The following is a 24,277-nucleotide window of genomic DNA, read 5'->3' on the forward strand; positions in this document are numbered from 1 at the left end:
GGCCTATTCTGAAGTCGCAAAACTTGCACAAACGCCAAGCCTCTCAGGAGACAGCGCAGAGCAGATGGGGGATGATGAGGACCCGTTGGCAAAAAAAACAAGCAACCGGCAAAAGAGAAGGAGATAGCAATACTTCTTTGTGGACATGGTGCAGAGGATGACCCTGATGAGCCAAGCGCAAAGATCTCTCCCGACGAAATGAAAGATTATCTTCAGGACAGAAGTAAAGTGGACACTGCTGGGCCACTTGCGTGGTGGAAAAATAATGAGGAGAGATATCCACAACTTGCTCGGGCAGCCAAACGCCTGCTCTGCATCCCTGCAACCTCCACTCCTGCAGAGCGCATATTTTCCAAAGCAGGATTTATTGTTAACAAGTCGAGGAGCTGTCTTTTACCCAAGAATGTGGACATGTTAGTGTTTTTGGCCCACAACATAAAAAAGGTGGACTAGGCCTGCAGATCTGTAAGTAGCCTTAACGGCTTTATTATGCTGACTCAATAGATTGTGTTTTCTTATGTTTTTGTTTTTATTTGTACACTTGACGTGTTTGAAAATAGCCTTAATAATGTAACAAAACGAAAATAAACCTATAGGCCTTCCTACTATACAGCCTATTATTGTTAGGATTGTTTTTTTAGGCTATTTGGGTTTTTTGTGTTTGTTTTAAAACTCTTAGATCGGCTGGACAAAAGTTAACCCATAGCTTTGAAAGTAAAGAAGAATATACAGCCTGTATAAACAAGAGCTTTTGTTAGGATTTTTCATTATTTGGCAGTTTTAGCAGTTATATTTTTTGTAGCGTGTGGTGTGGTCAGGTGCGCGATTGTGACGGTCACTATAGACCTAGGACAGAGCTCCTCACTTTGCAGTTAAAAAAAATCACTTAATTTTCAAATTTTTTTATTATTATTATAGTTTTATGTATTATTGCTGTTTTTTCGTTGTTTTATAAAAGCTCTATGACAATTGTTTAATAAATGGTCAATCAAAATGCAAAATATCGCGTCTCTTTTTTTTTTTTTCTTTTTTTAGTCGACTGATCGTTGGGCAGGACAAGACTTTGGTCGACTAAGCATTTCTTTGGTTGACTACAGCCCTACTGTATTGAAAAATGTTTCTAATATTTTGTCCAATCTGTTTCCATAGATAAAATATCTGAAACGCTCAGAAACACAAAATAGTCCACTCAAGTAGACCATACCAGCTAAACTAATTACATGAATCGCCTGTCTGACAATATACACAGGTAAAAGTTTAACCTATGACAGAGTTGTCATATTAGATTGCACAGATGTATAAATGAGGTGGCCAGTGTGTGTATGCAAGTGCTGAGCAATTCATTAAATTCTGTAATGCATTATAATTACGGTAACTATAAGAGCAAATACAACGTCCTGGTCACCACAAAACCTTGAGCCCACGATCCATCAGCTGACTCCAGGTGATATGCGGACTTGAGTTTGTCTGTCACTCTGCAGCAAAACAGGAAAAAATAATCTAGGCATTATAAAACTGTATTTCAATAAACATACATTAGATGTACACTCACTGGCAACTTTATTTAGGTACACTGCATAAACCATTGTAAAATATCAAATAATGAATGTGACTATTGCCTTCTCTGATGAGGACAGAGACTAACCATGTTCCATGTTCAAACACTGGGCTGTGCAAAGCCAGCAGCTTGTGTCCCAAAAAAAGACAAGAGTTTCCATTATGTAGCTAGCTAGCTAGCTAGCTACGGTATTATTGCTACCACTGCTTCAGACAGAGCAGACACCAGTTAACTGTCCGTTTTTGTTTGAATTTCCTCTCAGTCTGCTCATGGTCTCATTACACGGTGTTGGGGGGGGCGTCACAAACTTAATGCCGCTCATAACGTTAGCAGAGGCTGCTCGATGGCCAAATCTCACTAACGCAACAGTCACGGTGCAGTTAACACGCAATGTAAACTGAACAGTCAGTTAGTAAACCAATTCAAACAGAAACAGAGAAGGAGCACCGCAAAGTTAGCTAGCTAAGTTGAATGTAACATGAACGGCTCCCACTCAAAAAACAAATTAAAATGAAACATGGTGATAAAATAGCGCAAGTAAATAAGCTCACGGCACTTATTTAACGTTAAGTAGTGACTCTCGAGACATTAAACTACATTTGGCTGAGATTTCGACAATATTTAATAAGAAAATCCAGACTTACCGACCAACTAGTGGCGTGGCGTACCGTCCTGCGAGCCCTTGGACATGACGGTTGCTTGCCTTCCCAGCAGGCACCGGACGTCAGTTCAACATCATATCAACGTTGGACTGACATTTGATTTTAGTTGGATATGAAAATCGGGTTGACGTCAAAACCCAACGTTGGATTGACATCAATCTCCAATGTTAGATAGACGTTGGATTGTTGTTGGAAATGAAAATCGGGTTGACGTCATTACCCAACGTTGGATTGACATCAATCTCCAATGTTAGATAGACGTTTGATTGTTGTTGGATATGAAAATTGTGTTAACGTCAAAACCCAACGTTGGATTGACATCAATCTCCAATGTTAGATAGACGTTGGGTTGTTGTTGGAAATGAAAATGCGTGTTAACGGTAAAAATCAACGTCGCATTGTCATAATCTTTTGATTCAGATGTGAGTTAGATTTTAGTTGGAAATGAAAATCGTGTTAACGTCAAATTCCCCCCCAAAAAAATTAAGAGTTAGTTTGGATTTTGTTGGCATGATAAACTTTTACAGAGCTTTGTTTTTATTGTAAATAAAAAGTCTACATATTGAGAAACTGGGATAATGTCCTAAGGTTAGACAGATGTCAGAATCAAAAGTTGGACAGACCCACATTTTAAGTCACGAGCAGAGACAAAGACATTCATTGAGTTAAGAAAATAACCTCTTTATTTTAAAACTTGTAGTTTTAAAAGACTTTGCTCAGTAGCTACTTATGGTGGCAAACATAATGAAAATGCTCCTTGAAGCTGTAGTCTACATAGGGGGTATTTTGAATTTAATGCTAACATGGAAACATGCTCACAAGTTCAATGCTAACATGCAGGTGTTTAGCAGGTATAAGGTTTGAAAAATGAAAGAAAATTAAATTTTTAACAAAACTCAACAAACAGTCCGGAACTCAGACCCCACTTATGAACTAAAAAAAAATTTAACTTCAGAAGCATTATTTTTTCTTCCACCTCCACCCACCCTGTCTGGGGCATATTTCAAACAGAAGGCGACAGCCGCTGCAATGCTTGCCTCCATTTCTGCAGTCGTCCTCTGGACACTCTCTGTAAGGAATATTTGAAACTGTAAATCTTTGGGGTATATAGAATGTAGTGGAATACAGTAAGCAGTAAAAAACATTAAGATGCAGACATTATCAAGGGCCATGCATTTCTTTTTTGCATGTACATGTTTTAAAGCCATTTCAACTTTAGATGGTGTTCCTAAACTGCAAGCTGCAGCTGGCTACATACTGGCAGAAAAAAACGCCAGCAAATTTCTTTGTTTTAAAAATATCAAAAAATGTAAAAGACATCTATCCAGCATGTTAAGCAGTAGAAAATAATTTAGTGCAAAGAAAATCTGACATTTCTTGCAGGTAGCGGCCAGGTTGTTAATAGGTGGCAACTGTGGTTACTGGTTTTTACTAAACCCCCAAAATAGACACTAGAAAACACTGAGGATATTAGGGTTGTTCCGATGTCATCTTCATCCGTGATGGCTGGCGACATCACGATGGAGGCAACCATCGTGATGCCCCCGTCAAACCCACTAATCCTAGTTGCGGGCGCTGGACGGGAAATTGACAAGTGCGTCGGTCTTAAACTAGCAAAGACACAAAGACAAGACATAGGGCTCCTTAAGTGGAAGCTACTTTTTCCCCCTTTACGTGCAACCTATTTGTGAAAAAGACCATCGCTTTGAGCAGACTGGATTGGCTGTAGTGATACATTCTCTCTCTCTCCCTGTCAGTTGTAGCTCGCTCTACCTTCTAGTAACGTTGGACACAGCGGTCTCGAGTGAGAGAGAAAAAAAAACGTTAAAAGTGGAACGCTATCACACTTTCCTTTCTCCCTCATTGGACTAAGTTTGTCGACACTACTCTGTGCGTGCATCAATAAGTAAGTCTGAGGTCCTGTAGGTACGGGACGATGTTATGCAGGATTTATGAATGTACGTTAGCAACAGTAGGCTAATTCACGAGGGTGCTATTTTATGTGTGAGCTAATATTGCGCATCTGTTCCGATCTGTTCATGTGTGCCGCAAGAGTTATGTTTCTGTTTATTGAATGAGTTATTCAGTGCAAACATAACCGTGAATGTAGTTTAAACTCAGTAATGATGGTATGTTAGGTTATTACTGTCGCTCTGTTGAAGGCAAACGTCCCACTGTACTGTCGCTACGCAGATCACGGACATCTGATTGACTTTACTGCACCGTACTGAAGTGAAAGTAGGTCAAGTTGTAAAACCTACCAGCAGGGCACCATTCACCATTTCACCATTTATGTAAAGCTACCCACCCCCCGGCCCCGACGACGATATCATCGTCCATCACGATGTTTTACTGTAAACATCGTCAACTGCCAATTTAGGGGACATCGCCCAACCCTAGAGGATATATGCTTTTTACCTGTAACAACAGTGAAGAGCTGGAGCTTCGTGAAGGCAAGCTTGCCCTTCCCTTCCCTTGTTGTCATCAACATGTGGATACAAAAGAAAAATTATTTAAATTTACAAATAATTCACTGGTTGAACTTTGAAAATTCTTTGTCAAAAACAAATGTGTTATATCTCTATCTATCTATCTATCATCTATCTATCTATCTATCTATCTATCTATCTATCTATCTATCTATCTATCCATCTATAACGTAGCATATATAAATTGCACAAAATACCTCTTAGCTCTAAAGCCTGTAGTCTATAACACAAAACAAGATTGGATAATCGCCTTATAGTAGTTTATTTATATATAATTCTTACAGCCTTCTACTGCATTTTAGGCCAATCCTGAACAGCAAGCATAATGGTTGGTTCACACTGAAAGCAAATCCAGTGTTTCACGCGTCTTGATTGCACAAAAAGTCAATGCAAAGATGCAAATTCCAGTCCCTCCAGGATTTCGCGATGTCGCGAGCGTGCCAATTCACGCGAATTCAACCCATCACCGCGACTTTGGTGCGACTCGCAATTTTGACCAATCACCGCAACTTTTCTGCAACTTTGACCAATCATCACGGTCTCCTGCAAAGCGTCGTCATACGTCAGCAAACTCACTTCCTTGTTTTGTTCAGAAGATGCAGCAGCATGCGCAGCAGACATGTGTGCTGCCAACGTCTCACATTTAGCTACAAAAATAACAGCAAAGGACCGCTCTCTGCAGCGGGTGGGGCTACTGCTCCATTCCCTCCGTGACTGACGCTTTCACACACACAAACAACACACACACACACACAAACAACACACACGGTGGATGCAGGAGAAAAAGGAGATGAGACGACACAATGACCTAAATTGAGGACAGCTACGCTCGTTATTGTAAGTGCAATGATAAGTTAAAGTCAGTACTTTATCAAACTGTATGAATGAGAGTCCCAGGCCAGGTTAGGAAATTAACTAACAATGTAAAGATCAACAAGCCACTGATAGATATTTTCAAATTTGATTCATTCAATAAATAATTATTTTTTGTCTTAAATCCACCAGCCATTTTCATATTATACCAACATTTGCAGCATCCTAAGCCTTTTTGGTAAGGTTCCTAGGAAAACTCAGCCCAGGATAGTTTTATTCTCCCCAAAACATGTTTCCTTTTTATTTTTAAAGAACTATATATTAAAAAAAAAAATAAACGCAACTTTTTGTCTCCCGCAACTTCATTGCAACATACAAAATACATCGCAACTTTTATCGCATTTTTTTACAAAAGCTCCCGCGAAATCAGTCATTTTGGACTGCAACAATCTCAAAAAAAGGCCACGAAATCCTGGAGGGACTGAAATTCACTCCGGGTGGTGTGGAAAATGAATTTGTTGCAACATTTGCCGAGTCGCCTGAATTTGAAGCAGGGAGAGATTAAATCATGCAGGACAGGGGGTAACTTTCTCCAGTAGAGGGATGGGGAAACACTGTCGTAGTAACGCTACATAAACTTCAATTCAACTAAGATAGATTCATACAGCAATCAAAGTGTTTGCACACTGTTTAAGTGTGAAAAAGCTACACCGAACGGTCTAAATGATATAGAACTGTATTTTATCTTCTTTTGGACATATAACTAACCTGAGCGTCATAGTCAACATATTAAGACAAATGCAAACCTATGCCCTTGCTAAATGCTTTACAAAAAAAAGTTTAATAAAGCTGAACACACAGTAGCTTCACACAGTCTATGAGTATGTTATCCAAAGAAAAAAAAAATAAATAAAAAGTACCATACTACTTCAGGAGCTGATGCTAGCCACCATTGGCATAGCCTAACATTGCCTATGTAGAAAGACAAATAACCTAACTTACACACGTGTAACATTCTGTAATTTGTGTGATTTAAATGTACAATATTGGCTGCGGTATCTATATTGACGGCGAACACAGACAAAGAGCAATGCATTCAGACTTTACTCAATGTTTTGGATAATGCTAACCAGTCCCCTACCGTTCTCGCAATGTGTAGAGTAGCAAAACAACCGAGAATGCATCACGTTACATCCTGTGGGGGACGTAAAAACGTATTGTTTATTGTTGTATTGTTGTTTATTTATGGTTATTTCCTGTCCTGACCGGCCTGACAGTGGAGGTCTGCAGTTAGACCCTCTTGGGTTTTCCATGACCGTATGAACCCTGTATATAATACATTTGTACTCTAAATTGATGTTTAACTCACCACACATGGCTGTTAATGTCAGGAAATCTGGTGCAAACATTCATTTTGTTCATTTCATCTTTGACATAATTAAACTTTTAATAATTTTAATTATGTACGAAACTCATACACACTTGTGACTTCTAAACCGGGGTATGAACTGAACCCTGTGACTTTCAGATCCCTAAAGAAGGCTGCCAGTTGGCCCAGTGGTAAAAGTCGAGTCCCCTATACAATATTAATTCTACTCTATTATATCGATGCTAACAGTAAAATCTAATTGACACTGAGATATAAACACTTACTTCTCCATGACCCTTTTAACATTGTCTTTCAAGTGGACTCCTCCCACCCTGGACAAGGCATTCATCTGAAATTAGAGGAACAATATTTCAGTTTTATCAACAAAAGAAAAAGTAAACAGTGACACATTACACATGAGAGAAAAATATGCATAATTATGTTGCTATGACTACAGTTGACCTTACCAGCTTCTGTTTTTCCTCCAGGGAGTCGAGGGATCTATCAAGGAGGTTTAGAGCCTCAACAGTTGACGCTTGTATAATTTGAGTTGCTTCGTACTTTTCTGCATCCCGTTTCTTCAATGAGCGGATATCCTAACGCATTTCCATCACTTTTCTCTGAAATTCTAATGCAGTGAAACAAATAATTACCATAATTAGAAATGGTATGTCAAGGCACAACCTACTACTGATAACTGTCATAATTTATTGTCCTTATGTTTTTGTTTGAGAGGCTATTGTTTTTTAATCCAAAAATGGGTTTTGTCTCAGAACTTTACTTCAAAAAAAAAAAAAGGCAAATCCCCTTATTTTAGCACAATTCCTGGATGTTAATGGGACAATACAGCTGCTATTTGATTCCATAGACAGCCAATAACTGACGCCTATATTAATTTATGCTATATTGAAATATAAATCATTTATAATATATAGCCTATAAATATTGAGATTGTATTTACAATTTATTTCACCCAGCCAAAGTGTACTATGATTATGACATTCCACAATGAGTGAACAAGTCTGGGCTTTCACCACATTAGCCTGCTAACAGATGCCTTGCTGCCCCACACAACTGACATCTGTCTGGCTGTGTGTATTGGGGAAGAGTAAAAGTAATGTAATTACTAGCAATAGGAATCATTAAGATTTTATCTATACTACAACTACTCTTGTCAATAATCTTTATTGGTTTGGTTCTTTATCAATGCTGTTATTGATTCTTTTATATTACTAAGAATTGATTATTTTTAATATATTTTAAAATAAAAACATTCAGTACAGGATTAGAATTTATTTGGATTTTAAATACAAGTAAATACTGTTTCTAGAGAAGCAAGAGCAACGTTTACATCAGCAACGTCACTATATAAACTACATAATCATCAAAGAATAAATCATATTGCTGACATCAAGATACGGAGTGAAGTTTAGAAAGAATAAACAACTCCGACATCAGTAGGGGTGGGAATCTCTGGGCACCTCACGATTCGATTACAATTTAGAGGGCTGTGATTCGATTATAAAACGTTTATCGATGCATCATTTTTTCTAAATAGGATCCCTGGATAATTACTAAGCATTTCATTTACGCATTAAAATCCAAAAGAAACATCTCCCAATTAGCTTGAAAAGGACTAGTTTCCATCCCTAATTTACTTCATTAACCTCAGCTCCATGGTCCTTCATTTCATTAACAACCAGTTGTCAGACTCCTCTGAACACTGAAATATAATTATCAGGATGTAACGTACAGTATGTGTACAGGACAGAGCTGTACACCAGTTTAGTCTAAGCTTGTACCTGATGTCCTCAACACTTGACTAGTAGGTTAGTTAGTAATGACATACAGCTGATAATTAAGGTTACTTTGTTACTAATTTTGCTAACGTAACAAATAAATATTTTTAGCGCCTTTCACAGGACCCAAGGATGCTTTACACATAGTTATAGTGACAGAACAACAAAAAGTAATTCAGGATTGAATGCCTTGGTAAAGAGCTGGGTTTTTAGTAGATTCTTTTTAAAGTGTCCAGACAGGGAGCATTTCAGATCTCTGTGGGGATGGAGTACGCTGCACGTTTACTACCAGACAAAAACTTACTGCTAATATTAGAACTAACCTTCATCACGGTTGAGATGTCGACAATTTCCTTGGAGATCTTCTTGATCAAATTCTACCTCACTGTGACCACTATCATCTAGTTCAAGACACAAATTAACAAAAAATTAATTCTGCTCCAGAAAGAAATAAAAAAGTGCAATTTTCAGGTATTGTGCTCAGCTGGTGCAGTGCATGAAAGGAAGGCAGTTGTGATAGAAGAGACATAGGTATGTACAATTATGCATGCATCCTTTATATTGCTACTTTCCCATCCTCTTCTACAGTCACTCTTCTACCAGGAAATACGTTGGAGGAAGCAGGGAAAGGAGGTAATTCTAAACCTTCATCCTTCAAGATACCAAGAAAATTTGGCTTCTTCCACATTTACTTTGTGCAGCCCAGGAAGCAAGTTTTCTTGCAAGGTTACCTCGTCTTCTTTTGCAGATTCTATGACTTCTTCAGAATCAGTTGACACATATTCACTGTATCCAAAATCTGAATCTGCATCACCAATTTCATCTGCTTAATTTAAACAACTACTTCCCTCTTCTGCTAGATCTTCACCTTCATCTTCTACATTACACTGATTAGGATTTAAATTTCCACGGCAACCATCTTCACTGCTGCTACATTCCAGTGCGATTGCTGCAGCTTCTGAGTGGATTTTTCTCCAGCGACTAAGATATGACATACCATGTTCTAAAAAAATGGCAACCCAGCAGTTAGGTCTACATCAAGGAAATAAAAAAATACAATGTTTTACCACAAGAAAAATCTGAGGGTTAGACATGCATACTAACATAGGCTAAGCCTCATCACTACAATGTTGCCAACAATTATTTAAAAGTTTATCACTTAAGCCAGTGTTTCCCCTATCATATGCAGTGCCCACCAGCTACAGCTGTACATTGTGTAAAGAGTACTCTATACTTTCCATAAAATCTTCACTTATGGAAAGTTATAACTGATTAATGGTTAAAAAGATTTTCAGCAATATCAAAAGGCAATCACACATAGATTGTAAGGACAAAATACAATGTTATTGTCTACAATGTGGCATTCAGTTTAATTTACATTTCGAGTCAAGTAGATAGAATTGAGTAAAGTGTATTACAATGATCTTGATTTTACAGTATCAACGACGTATATTAGTAGACGCAGCTTCCTTACAAAAAGTTACAGCGGGTCTGGATCCAACTTTCAAAACGTAACTTAACACGGATGACCAAGTAGTCAACTCCGTGGTCAGTTATAACATCAGACTATCGCAAAAGAACTGTTTGCTTTACGAGGGAAAATATATAACTAGCTAGCTATGGAGTTATATTCCTATCTTTAATCAAGAGCGCATTCTTTCAATTTGAGAGCATTTCTCACTGATATTACGTTCAGATTTTGTAATAATTTCCCTCAAAACCTTGCTCTCACACTCAAATAGTCACTGCTCGCGCTTGGATTTGCTCTGCTTGTGCTCAAAGTTTGTGCTCGCGCTTGGATTTTCTCTGCTTGTGCTCAAAGTTTGTGCTTTCGCGCTGGATTTGCTCTGCTTGCACTCAAACTTTCTGCTTGGACTCAGATATGTTGTTGTTTGGACAGATTTCCTGCTCTCAGCTTTGAACCTTCTCCTCGCACTCAGGCTGATTCTGCTCACTTGCAAAGTTTCTGCTCTCGGTTTTTTTCCTCGCGCGCCTGGATTTTTTGTGTGTTATAACCCTATCAAAAGTCAACAACCAATAGAATGCCAGCTGTAGTGTTGACCAATGAAATGATCCCAACCCTGTTGAGAGGTGCGTTCGCTTTACTTTAGAACGTCTGTGTTGGGCGGTTGCTCTGTAACCTGACTGTAACCAAGTTTATATATCCCCGCGCCGTTTATAGCTTTATTATAAGTATATGTCAACAATGTGCCCAGAATGGTCGACGCACTTTCACCTGCACCCGTCAGGAAACTGGAGAAAGCTTTGAAGTGGGACGTATGAAGTTATGTCCACAACTACGAGGGTGAGTAACATAACTTAAGCACCTAGCTAGCTAGCTAGCATATGGCCTAGCTTGATGTCCAGAAACAAATAGAGGTGGTTTAATGTACCTAAACAATGATCAATGATTACCAAAATTTCTCTCTCATATTGCTCCTCATAACCACTGAAAACTGTCAAAAAATCTAACCCAAAGTCCAATTATTATGGACGTTATGTGACTTATAACTGATTGATATCTGATTGATCATTGTTTAGGTACATTAAGTTACCACGTTAAGCTTTTTCACGTTAAGCGTTAGAATGTCCCGGCTGCTGTTGAGGGAAACTGTAGTCTATAACTTCCTGAGCGACTGATCGTCCATTTTTGCCCCCTTTACATAATAAATATGGCTATGAAATGGATCATGAAATACATAAATGAGGCAATACATATATAGGCATTAGTCATTATAGTTCAATAGCCTAAATACATATGTTTTACTTATATTTATTTCCGGGGACTTTTATTTATTCCGTCTTTTATTATGCACGTTATATTCAAAGGAAGTTTAGTTATCTCACAGGCTCAGACTAAAAGCAGCAGCAAGCCTGCCTGACATCAGTGCATAGCATATCACTGCAAAGTAAATAAAATATGAATAAATCACGAAGCGGTAGATTCCCAGGTCAGCTAGAGCGGATGCGCAGCTCTGCAGACGGACCAGAGTCAGTCAGCACCGGGGAACGAACCGCGGGGACCAAGCTCACAGGGCTGGTAGCTAGCTGCTAGCTAGCTGCAGCAGCTAATATTAGAATATTAGACCCAGCACTGGAGGTCTGATCCCCATGATTTAAAACGAAAATCAAATAACCATTTGTTTTTAATACCTGTTTATGAAATGAAAATCAAATGAACGAAAAAGTACACGGACCCAGTCTGTTAAGTACAATTTCACCACTAATAAAACAGATCTAGAGATGATATGCTTTATTTGCAACTTAAATGTAATTTTTAAATTAATACAAAGCAAACTGAGCAGAAAGAACAAGTATTTTGTTGGTTTGTTTCTCTTCTTCCAGGTGTGACTTAAGTACCCGTTGAGCTGCATCACAGCTGCACTATGTGCATGGACCTGTGCCAGTCAGCACATCACTCACCTGTGTGCAGAGGACAGGCAGCAGTAGCACAAACCAAGAAGGTTGGCAAGTCTGATAATAATGCAATTGTAAAAATAATAATAATATAATAGTAAAATCATGTTACATACACTTATGTTTCTTGCTTAAATTCACAGGGTGCACAACCAGGCCTGGGAGAGAAAATTACTGATGTCCACAAAACCAAATCAGAGAAGGTAAGGTAAGATAGTAATGATGTTAAAGCAAGCTATGTACACCTAATATATTACGTGTTGATGTCTATGAATCTGTCTTTAATAGGAGCATACTATACAAAGACAACAGTGGAGAGTTCCTGGATCGGTCTGTCCTCAAAGTGCCAGAGATCTACAAGGACTTCACCCTTTTCTGCACCATCAGCGTATAATCAAAGTGATAAAAGAGAACAAATTATTGTTTTCTCTGTTGACATGAATAGGTGCCTGTAATGTCTGTCCATATATTCAATCAATTCAATAAATGTTGATAAGTATCACTGCTTTTTCTTAAATCATTGTAGTTTTTCAGAGCAATAAGATACAGATTATTAAAACCATGTTCACATTTGCAACAAATTAAAACCCTGATCAAGGCAAATTGTTTTTTCATGTTCCATAACATTTATAAAAAAAAAACAGTACAATTAAATTTACCAGAGCTGACACTTGGTAAATAGCTTTAATTTACCTTGTCAAAACAATGAGTAATTCATAACAAATTGCACAATATTTGACACAAAACCTTAAAAGTGTATGGTTCATACTACGGTGAAGCAGTACAATGTGCCTATAGGATTTACTGTAGCAGGAACATTGATATTGGCAAACAGATGACCCAGGTTCAGGTGAGTTTGTGAGCAGGGTTATGAATAAAGATAAGATAGGCCTAGTGTTCACAAGAGGGATGATTCAGGTATGGCAACACAAATTAAGAATAATTCAATTAAATAGGAGGTATGTACAACTAGTAGAAGATAAATTAACTATACAAGAGCAATTAAGGTAAAGTTTTGAGGTGGCAAGCTAAAGTATAGTCAATAGCATGGAGTCAAGTCAACAGTGTACACCAGAATAATATATACTGTGATTAAGTAATGATACTTACTGTTGTCTGTACTAATATAACACCAAAAAATAATAGTGTTTGATGCAGTATGGAGAACAACCAAGTCCCAAATGAACCCAAGAGACTTTAAGTGCAGCTGTTGATGATGTTCACTACAAACAAAACTTGCAGATGGTTGTAGTCTGTAGCCAGTCATACAGTAGGTAGATCTGGAGCAGATGGTTGTAGTCTGTAGCAAGCCGTACAGCAGGTAGATCAGGAGCAGATGGTTGTAGTCTGTAGCCAGCCATACAGCAGGTAGATCAGGAGCAGATGGTTGTAGTCTGTAGCCAGCCATACAGCAGGTAGATCTGGAGCAGATGGTTGTAGTCTGTAGCCAGCCGTACAGTAGGTAGATCTGGAGTAGCAGGGTGAATTCTAGCTATCATGGGTTGGTGATATGACACACAGATCAACAGGGGTCAAACCCCTCAGCCCCACCTGGATGAAAAGAAAGTAAAACAAAATACTTGTTTTTTCAGTTCAGTTTGCTTTGTATCAATTAAACAAATAACTGCTATTTAAGGAGCAAATAAGAAACCATATCATTTCTAGATCTGTTTTTATTATAGTGATAAAATTGAACTTAACATTACGTTTTATACAGATTGCTATGAATCTATTTTCAAACTAATGTTATATGAAGGAATGAAGACTAAATTCTGATGAACAACAAACAACAGTGATGCAAAAACTGACACAAACAATCCAGTTTCTTGTGTTCTTTCAGTTATATTACAGTTTATGTTTTACTACTGGCTCTAACATGAAATTAGCCAAATCCCAGGAACAATGGTTAACCAAACGAGGAAAAAATACAAAGTAGGGTCATCACATATACACACACTGTCCGTCATATGTCGTTCAATCTAGCTAGCTATACAATAAAGAACATATATTTGTTTCTGGACATCAAGCTAGGCTATATGCTAGCGCCATATGCTAGCTAGCTAGCTAGGTGCTTAAGTTATGTTACTCACCCTCGTAGTTGTGGACATAACTTCATACGTCCCACTTCAAAGCTTTCTCCCGTTTCCTGACAGGTGCAGGTGAAAGGCGTCGACCATTCTGTGCACATTGTTGACATATACTTATAATAAAGCTATAAACGGCGCGGGATATATAAACTTGGTTACAGTCAGGTTACAGTGCAGCCGCCCTCAACAGACGTTCTAAAGTAAAGTGTACGCGCACCCTCACCGGGTTGGGATCATTTCATTGGTCAACACTACAGCTGGCATTCTATTGGTTGTTGACTTTTGATAGGGTTATAACACAAAAAAATCCAAGCGCGCAGGAGAAATCCGAGAGCAGAAACTTTGCAAGTGAGCAGAATCAGCCTGAGTGCGAGGAGAAGGTTCAAAGCTGAGAGCAGGAAATCTGTCCAAACAACAACATATCTGAGTCCAAGCAGAAAGTTTGAGTGCAAGCAGAGCAAATCCAAGCGCGAGCACAAACTTTGAGCACAAGCAGAGAAAATCCAAGCGCGAGCACAAACTTTGAGCACAAGCAGAGCAAATCCAAGCGCGAGCAGTGACTATTTGAGTGTGAGAGCAAGGTTTTGAGGGAAATTATTACAAAATCTGAACGTAATATCAGTGAGAAATGCTCTCAAATTGAAAGAATGCGCTCTTGATTAAAGATAGGAATATAACTCCATAGCTAGCTAGACGTCTTTTTTAGACATTCGGTGCAATGAATAATACGAAGTTCATAACACGTAACGTTAGCCTACAGGAGAAGCCTTTATTTTGACAGATAAGTGCTAGCTTGCTGTGCAAAAAAACTCGTTCATAAAACAACAATACTAAAACGTTGGATTAAACAATCCACATGTTATATTTTTCATTTACTTTGGTTAAGTCGAAGGTCCGCTTCACCTCTGAATGCACACGCGCTCACGCAACCGGGGGAACACTTTCTGTCAGGGGAAATTCAAGTACACCGGGCTTTGGCTGTCTGCTTCAGAGTCGAAAAACTCAGTGCCCGGCGGCGATTTTATTCATGTCACTATTTTTACTAGCTATATTCCACTGATTTTAATCTCTGTAAACTAACTCTTACATCATTGTTATATTAGTATTGCAATGCAGTCAAACTTAAAGTAACGTAATTTTAAGCTAGGTGGGAAAAGGCGCCAGTTCACAAAATCAATTCTGACAAGATACTTGACAATACAAACTCTGTGTGACTGAAAAAAATAAAACTTATAAAGCTTATTAACTAACCAACTTAACGTTCTTATGGCCAAAATGTATATATATTTTCCGTACCTCTGCTCGCAGTGACCGTCCACCAAACAATTGTAACCGTCGACATACAGATGAAACAAAGGTGTCCGACAGGCAATTTACTCCGGTATCTTTCCGCTGCAAGACCATAGAGCGTAGGTAGGAGCGCGTAGGAGTCGGATTGGCTTCTTCTTCTTCTTCTTCTTCTTCTTCTTCTTCTTCTGGCTTTCCGGCGGAAGCCTTGCGGCACATTCACAGTGATTGGCTAGAAATGTGTTTAAATTTTTTTTGAAGATATACCTGCAACTATGTATTTAAAACACGCGAGCAAGTCAAGTTATTTCAAAAATCTACAACTTTATGAAAATTTATATAATTTGTGCAAGTAGATTTTCTGTTATTATTGTTATTAAATTAATTCATATTATTATTATTATGTTAGAGATAGACAGATTAAAAGAAAATTATTCGTGATTAAGGGATGGGATGTTCTGGATGCATACGTATGATAAACATGGGCTAATGCCACTCAACCCCTTATGGCCAGGAACACTGAATGCACGATAGATATTTTAATTGACCTATATTATATTGTTTCTTAGCAAATTAAAGAGGGGGCCCTTCAAGGATTACAGTGCTACTATCCCCAAATGAACGCATTGAAATTAAACATAATAAGTGTAATATCCCAACCATTGATAGATTTCAACATAGATAAAATCTATTTGAGGTTTCAATGTGATTCACCAGTTATAAAAGTTTATCATCAGTGCTTGATTACCAAGCCATAAAAACAGCTTATCATAGGAGGTCCCTCTCAACAACCAAGCCATCAGTGGCCCAGAATAGGTAGGTAGGTCATTGCCTGTCATGTATAGATCAAGTTTGACCCAAAAACACCAAAAGACAAAACACATATTTATAACTGCTTTACTTTAACCAAGCAGTCTAGGAAATCAAAACAGGACTTGCCTTGGTGGCTACCTCAACCACTGCAAGCCAAGGCATATCCCTCTTGGAGGTAGCTGGCTGATCACCGACAACCAACATCTGCCAAAAATATAGCTGATATTTACTGTTCAAGTCTAGATGACATCCTGGCAAAGCAACTCTGTATCCGTCCCAGGTTCACCATCAGGTAAGTTGCTGGCGTGTGACCCAGTACCAACTATGACTGTACTCTCTCAAGGGCTGCACTGCCAATGATGGCTGCCAGATAGGCTGACACCTCTTGTTGTGTGTTTTGGCATTTGTCTGACAGCTATACTGTCATGGTGCAAAGTCCATCATCCATCGTCCATCCATCGTTAACTGCTTATCCTGCGTACAGGGTCGCGGGGTGCTGGAGCCAATCCCAGCTTACATTGGGTGGAAGGCGGGGTACACCCTGGACAGGTCGCCAGTCCATCGCAGGGTCACACATAGACAAACAACCACTCACACTCACATTCACATCTAAGGACAATTTAGAGACACCAATTAACCTAGCCTGCATGTCTTTGGACGGTGGGAGGAAGCCGGAGCACCCGGAGAGAACCCACGCAGACACGGGGAGAACATGCAAACTCCACATAGAAAGGCCACCGCGCCGCGGTGATACAGTGGTTGGATTATACATTTTTGCTATAACAAACATTTCAGGGCTATTAGGTGGCCTAGTAGCTCAATTCGTACAACAGGTTGTAGCCCTGAAACAACTTCAAATTTGGTCATGGAGCTCTTGAGCGTTTGCGTGTTAGATGTTGAATTACTGACAACCTGCATTTATCTAAGATCAACTTTGTAGTAGCATTGTGACATTTGAGAGATTTTGACAACCGTTGATACGATCTTGAGGTTAATAAACCAATGTGTATTGTTGTGCTGTCTTCAAAAGTTTTGGGTTGCTGCTTAAAATCACATTGCTTTCAGGTCTATATCCACTTTATTAATTTTGGATCACCACACTCCTGGTGAAGCACTTGTCCAACAACTGTTGTTACCTAACCCTAACACCAAAACCAAAAAAACAACAAAATATCAATTAACGTTGTGTAGACATTACCATTATGACGTTTAGCAGACATTAAGTTTTGGTTTCCTTACCTCATGACTAAAGGTTGGTATTCTACTTCAATATGACGTTGATACGAGACACTTGGAAGACGTTGGATTTTAGTAACTTAACACCATGACTTAAAACCAACAAAATGTCAACATCTAATGATGTAACTTAATGTTGTGTGGACGTTACCATTATGATGTTAAGTAGATGTTGGGTTTTGGTCCCTGTATTTCATAACTAAATGTTGGTATTCTACGTCAATATGACGTTGGCACGAGACGTTTGAAACACGTTAAATTGTGGTTGTTTAACACCATGACTTAAAACCAACAAAATATCAACATCTGATGATGTTGTAATTTTACTGTTGTAGATGTTATTACCGTATCGCGTTAGCAGACGTTGGGTTTTGGTTCCCATACCTCATGACCAAATGTTGGTATTCTACATCAATGTGACGTTTGCATGAGACGTTTAGAAGACGTTGGTTGGGGTTACTTAACACCATGACTTAAAACCAACAAAATATCAACATCTAATGACGTTGTAATTTAACATTGTGTAGACGTTATCATTATGACGTTTAGCAGACGTTGGGTTTTGGTTCCCGTATCTTGACTAAATGTTGGTATTCTACGTCAATATGACATTGGCACAAGACGTTTGGAAGACGTTGGATTGTGGTTACTTAACACCATGACCTAAAACCAACAAAATATCAACATCTAATGACGTTGTAATTTAACGTTGTGTAGACGTTTCCAATATGACGTTTAGCAAACGTTGGGTTTTGGTTCCCGTACCTCATGACCAAATGTTGGTATTCTACGTCAATATGACTTTGGCACAAGACGTTTGGAAGACGTTGGATTGTGGTTACTTAACACCACGACCTAAAACCAACAAAAATCTATGTCAGTTGACGTCAATACTCTACATCAAGTTGACGTTGGCATTAGACGTTGAATTGATGTTGGAATTTGGTATCAGACGTCACAACCTATATCCAACCAAAGATCAATGTCTATTGACGTCGGTGGCCAGCTGGGTTCTTCTTCTACCAACAATGCGCGCGCAAGACGAGATCGCGTGCGGTATCACGATAATTAACATCGCTACTTTATTGACTCACTTCATCCCAACATTATCTGAACAAATTCATGTACCCTCTCTACACTATAGTTACGTTTAACTTTAAAACATGAAGCAATTGTGTTAAATACACCCAAGATGCTTACATAAATCCAAGAGTTGGCCAGTTTCCTTTTTTTCCAGTGTAGAATATATCTGCTAAAAGCTTCAGATAAAGTTTGAAATATTGTAGTCCAAAAATTATATAGTTTATTACAGGACCAGAACATATGGGCCAGGTCGGCCTTAGCGACATGACAACGTTCACATGTTTCACTTACATTAGAATATATCTTAGAGAGTCTGACTCTACTATAATGGATTCGATGGAGAACCTTGAACTGAATCAAGCCAAGACGGGTACATGAGGTGGACCCATATACTCTATGTAATGCACCATCCCAGGTTGCACCTGAGATATTTATTCCAAGTTCTTCCACCCAATCTGCTCTGATCTTATCGAGGGATACTTTTTTGAGTGATACTATAATAGATTTGAGATGAGACCTCTATGATGCATGGGAATTTGCAGAATGATATCTATTCCTTTTTTTGGAGGTAAATTAAAAAAGCATGGGCTAATGATACGAACAAACTGGCGAATCTGAAGATAGCGGAACAGGTTAGAGCGCTGTAAGTTAAATTTGGAGGAAATAGCATCAAATGTAGCGGAAGTTCCATCTATGTAGAGATCACTGAATTTACTTAATCCTGCCCTCTGCCACTGGAGAAAGACAGGATCTAATTTGGCTGGGACAAAGACATGATTATTGCAGATGGGACTATAAAGAGAGAAGTCCGTCAGATTGAAATTTTGTCTAAATTGTGACCAAATTTTTAAGGACATGAGTATTGTTTAGGAGAGAGGGGGAGCTTCGAGGTAACTAATGCATTAGTTACCTCTCCTAAACAATACTTCTACTACAATTTATTAGTAATTACGCATGCTTTAGGTGATGCATATGTGGCAATACAATACAATACTAAATGACATTCAGGAAATTTAAGATTTCCGACAACGCCACTTGGGATAGGCCCAAGACCTTTAGAGCACACAGGTTCGTTTACCAAAATTAGGGGTCAGAGACAAAGTAATTATGAAAATATACAATTTTATTTACTATAAATATTATATTAAAATAGCAGTATCTTTATGAATAATAGAAAAATAATAACACACAATTCAAATCAATAAACCAGCATGCATAATGAAAAGAATTAATCAACCAAAATCAACACAAGCAATATGTACAGTTAAGATACAGTATTTACGCAAAACAAGGTCTGGGTGTTCAAACACTTAGCCGTATCACTCCAGAACGATTCTCTATTTATCCACAACATCCAGAACATCCCTCTAACCATCCAGACACTCTTTACGCATCCAGAGCATCCACTTAATCCAGAACAGCAGAAGTGGGAGGAGAACGCGCTGAGAGTACTGGCCCTTTTAATTACCTGTGGCACCACGATAGCCCCACAGCAGTATGCACGAGGCTGCAGCCCGGTCCAGCTGGTGTGAAACGTACCATTAAAACAGGACCGCAATCATTTTAAAACAAGCAGGCAGACACAGCAACTTACTGATTTACAGGACACGCTGCCCTCAGACCCCGGCGGAGGCACGCACTCTGTGAACGCACACAGCGGCCCACACTATAACAAATATAGTGTTGATATTATTTTTTATTGATTTATTATTTTTAACAAAGCTTGATAACGCCAAATGGGTCGAAACAGGGAGACATGCAGCTTACCCAGACATCCAACACCAGCCGCCCAGGTGTACATCAACCCCCAAGGGGACATCCAACGACGAAAGCAGGGTTGGCTCTATAAAGTAACACACGTTAGCGCCACACACATGGCAGCACAACACATGGAAGGCATGAAAGATGAACGAGCGCCCTTACCAAAACCACAGCAAACTGACGACCAAGAGGGCAGTGGCGACAACATGCAGAATGCCAGCCCAGACACGTCTCCACAGACCCAACGGGGAGAAGACAAAAAAACAGAACAAGTCCACACACAGGCTTAAGTAATGACCCCCAACTCTCTCAATCAACCGGGATGAATCCCAGGTGTGCTGATGCGTGCTTCCGTGTACAGGTAAAGGGGAGGGGAAAAACGTCATCCTGCCACACATATAACAGCCATATCCAAGATATAAGTTTGGGCCCAAATGCAAATCTTCCCAATACCATAAATAATTAGGGCCACTCAACCCGATTGAATGCTTTTTCCGCATCCAAGGAGACCACCACCTTCGGGAATCTCCCGGGATGCGGGAGAGTGAATGACACTGAGGAGCTTGTGTATATTAGAAAAAGAATGGTGCCCCCCTAATAAAGCCCATCTGATCTGACAATATTATGTCCATCATAACAGTATCCAGCCTAAAAGCTTAGCTAGTATCTTAACATCTCCATTCAGAAGTGATATGGGTCTATAGGAGCCACAATCAACTGCGTTTTTGCCAGGTTTTAACAAGAGTGTAATATTAGCTTCTGTGAGGGTTTATGGCAAGGCTCCCTGATCCAACGAATGATTTCAAGTAACAGAGGGGCTAATTTGGATGAACATTTTTTGTAAAATTCGACTGGGTAGCCGTCTGGTCCGGGGGCCTTGCCACTTTGCATTGCTGAAATAGAGCTGATAACTTCATTAAGTGTAATGGGCTTATCCAAATCTGTCCTCTTATCAGGGTTTATAGAAGGGGCATCTAAGTTATCTAAAAAAATTTAGCATGTCCGAGTCATCCTCTGGGAATTCAGATGTGTATAAGTTTGAATAAAATGTCTTAAAAATATCACTTATTTCAACAGGGTCAACTGTTAGCTCACCAGAAGACTTCTGAATCTGTGGTATGAGCTGAGCTGCCGATCTACATTTAAGTTAAGCCTTTTCACCATGCTCATATATAAAACCTTGAGACCTGAGCAGATATTGTTCCGTTTCCTGTGTTGATATTAGGTTATATTGCATTTGTAAGTCTAGTCTTTCTTTATACAGTTCAGGGGAGGGTGATGTGGAATATCTATGGTCTAAGTCAAGCATTGAATTTATGAGTTGTTCCTGTTTCCATTTCCTGGCTTTGTTGCGTGTTGCTGTGTAACATATGAGTCGCCCCTAATTACCACTTTCAGTGTCTCCCACAAGACAGATGGTGATACTGAGTCGGATTTATTTGCCTGTAAGAAATTATCTATAGCAGTCGATATTATTTCATACATTTTTTTATCTGCCAGCAAAGTTGAGTCCAATCTCCAATTGGGGCGCTGAGCTTGATTAAGGGGAAAGCCTAAATCCAGCAATACTGGCGAGTGGTCTGACTCCACAATTGCCGAATATTCACTTTTAAGCAGGAAGCAGGGTTTTATCTATAAAAAAAAAAAAAATCAATTCTTGAATATGATTGATGTACATGTGAAAAAAATGAGAACTCTTTTTATTACTTGGAAAAAGAAAACAGCAAGGGTCTAAACAGCCTACCTTATTCATAAATGTAGACAGGGCATGAGCCATCTTGGATGGACTTGGGGTTAGAGCTGTCCAAGGTCGGATCCATAACACAGTTTGTCACGCCAAAGATCATACGGTGAGAGTTCATGCTGGGTAGAACAGAAATCAGCCTAGATACAAAACTGTTATCATCCCAATTAGGAGCATAAATACAAGCAAGTGAGTGTAACTGGAATATTAAAGAGGGAGCCAGTCACTTTGACAAATCAGCCCTGTGGGTCTGATATGGAGTCATTAAGAGTAAACTGTACATTTGTGTATTAATATCGGTGTTCCTCTTGCCTTGGTATTGAATTGTGAATGGTAAAATTGTCCTACCCATGGTTTTTTAAGTTTCATATGGTCTGATGTTACCAAATGCGTTTCTTGTTAAAATGCTATTTCTGTTTTAAATTTTTTAAGGTGGGCAAAAATGTTGGCCCGTTTCACCGGCCCTCTCATGCCTTTTACATTCCAACTAGTAAAGCGGACTGCTGAACCTCTCATTCTAGCATTGCTACTTGATAAGTCAGTCATAGTTGTTCACTTTTATGGCTGTTGTGACCCAGTGAGCTCATCTGAAAGCCCTTCATATGAAAGCATGTTGTCTTATCGACAAAATCAAATACCATAACATAAAAAAATAAAAAACACAAATGGATCAAATAACCTAATGTGACAGCACTGAACCTGAACTCCATTAGAACCCATCCTAACTGTGCCTTCGCTTCCCCAACTGAAGCAAATTGCAGCTCCTTATATAACTTGTAGGTCTCCTGATAGACCATCCTCTTATTAACTAACTTGGGGGGCAACCAATCAACTTATATGCAGGACAAATACAGTGGCATATGTATGCAAATATGCTGTTATTCAGGGAAGCATCACAATCAACCTTATATTAATGTGATCAAAGGCCCAGATTCAAGTTCAAGTTAACATAACAGTGCAGCTGTCTGGCTGCAGCACATTAAAACAGAGAATCTAAACATTTGGTCCTAACATTTTTAATATCTGAGCCTTAGAGCGGTTAGAAAATAAAACAAGACAGGTAAATAAAATAATATGGTGGTTTATCTATTTCTAATAGTAAAGATTATATGAGGCATAAATACTGAAATTTTGATAACAGTGGCTAACATAATAAAGTTAACAAACAACCAGGGACTGACAATGTAAATGATAAACTGATTTGAATGTTCATTAATCATATTGCATCCCCAATTTGTCACATACTGAATACCAGCATTAAACTATCAACTTTTCCACAGTCATGGAAAGAAACAAGTTATTCCACTGCCCAAAGTAAGGAAAAAGTCTTTTAGTGCCTGTTATAGTCATCCCACAAGCTTGTTACCAGCACTAAGTAAGATCTTTGAATAGGCAATATTTGATCAAATGCAAGAATACCTCTCAGTAAATAATTTAATTACAAAACGTCCAACATGCCTACAAAAAGGACTCTACTTCATTTTGACCAGAGATGTGTAATGTCATTTGCAGCCACTAGGTGCTTCTAGTAGGGCTTCAGATGTGAATTTATAGTCTTGCTTGCCAGACCTACTGTATCTCCACTGTGCTGCGGAGTAAGGTCTGGCCCCTCCACACATACACTCCTGGATAGGAGAAAAAAAGAACGCTCTGGGTTGTTTGCATTTCATTAAACCAAGCGACAGTGTAGCTGCAAATTGGTCTCGGGAAGGAACTTGTTTTGGTGGAACATTTGCACCCCACAAAAGAAAACGCCACATACTATATTAAATGAGGTTAACTATTCACACAATACAGAATCAGAATCAGAAAAGCTTTATTGCCAAGTAGGTTTTTTACACATACAAGGAATTTGTTTTGGTGTTGTAGGTGCGCGTCACACAATCTCTAAATACAAAAGAGAATCAAGCACCAGAATATAACAATATAAGTATTACAATATATACACAGTATGTATTAATTAAAAATATAAAAATAAAAACAGAAACCGAAATAAAAATAAAATAAAAAGAGCAGCACAGCAGAGTAAGTACAGTGGCATGTAGAGCCAGAAGTGGAGGTGGAGTGTGGAGAGTGTCAGGGTGGGTGTTGGTCCTTGTTGATAAGGCTAGTGGCGGATGGGAAAAAACTGTTCCTGTGGCATGAAGTTTTGGTCCTGA

The 24,277-nt window shown here is 38.9% G+C and overlaps 1 long non-coding RNA gene across 3 annotated transcripts; it reads right to left on the reverse strand.

Annotated features, from left to right (window-relative positions):
• Window positions 1–2,880: 2,880 nt before the first annotated feature.
• LOC120570854 lies at window positions 2,881–15,608 on the reverse strand. 3 transcript variants are annotated; one of them, XR_005641148.1, is made up of 5 exons: window positions 15,491–15,608; window positions 9,014–9,091; window positions 7,359–7,519; window positions 7,176–7,240; window positions 2,881–3,289 (listed from the first exon to the last, which is right to left on the reverse strand). It is a non-coding gene; the product is annotated as an uncharacterized LOC120570854 (long non-coding RNA). The 3 variants fall into 3 exon arrangements; XR_005641147.1 differs by lacking the exon at window positions 15,491–15,608 and having other exon boundaries at window positions 9,014–9,179; XR_005641149.1 differs by lacking the exons at window positions 2,881–3,289; window positions 15,491–15,608 and adding an exon at window positions 4,510–4,694 and having other exon boundaries at window positions 9,014–9,181.
• Between the last annotated feature and the right edge of the window lie 8,669 nt (window positions 15,609–24,277).

Source organism: Perca fluviatilis, chromosome 13 (genome assembly GCF_010015445.1).
Source record: "Perca fluviatilis chromosome 13, GENO_Pfluv_1.0, whole genome shotgun sequence".
Lineage (NCBI taxonomy): Eukaryota > Metazoa > Chordata > Actinopteri > Perciformes > Percidae > Perca > Perca fluviatilis.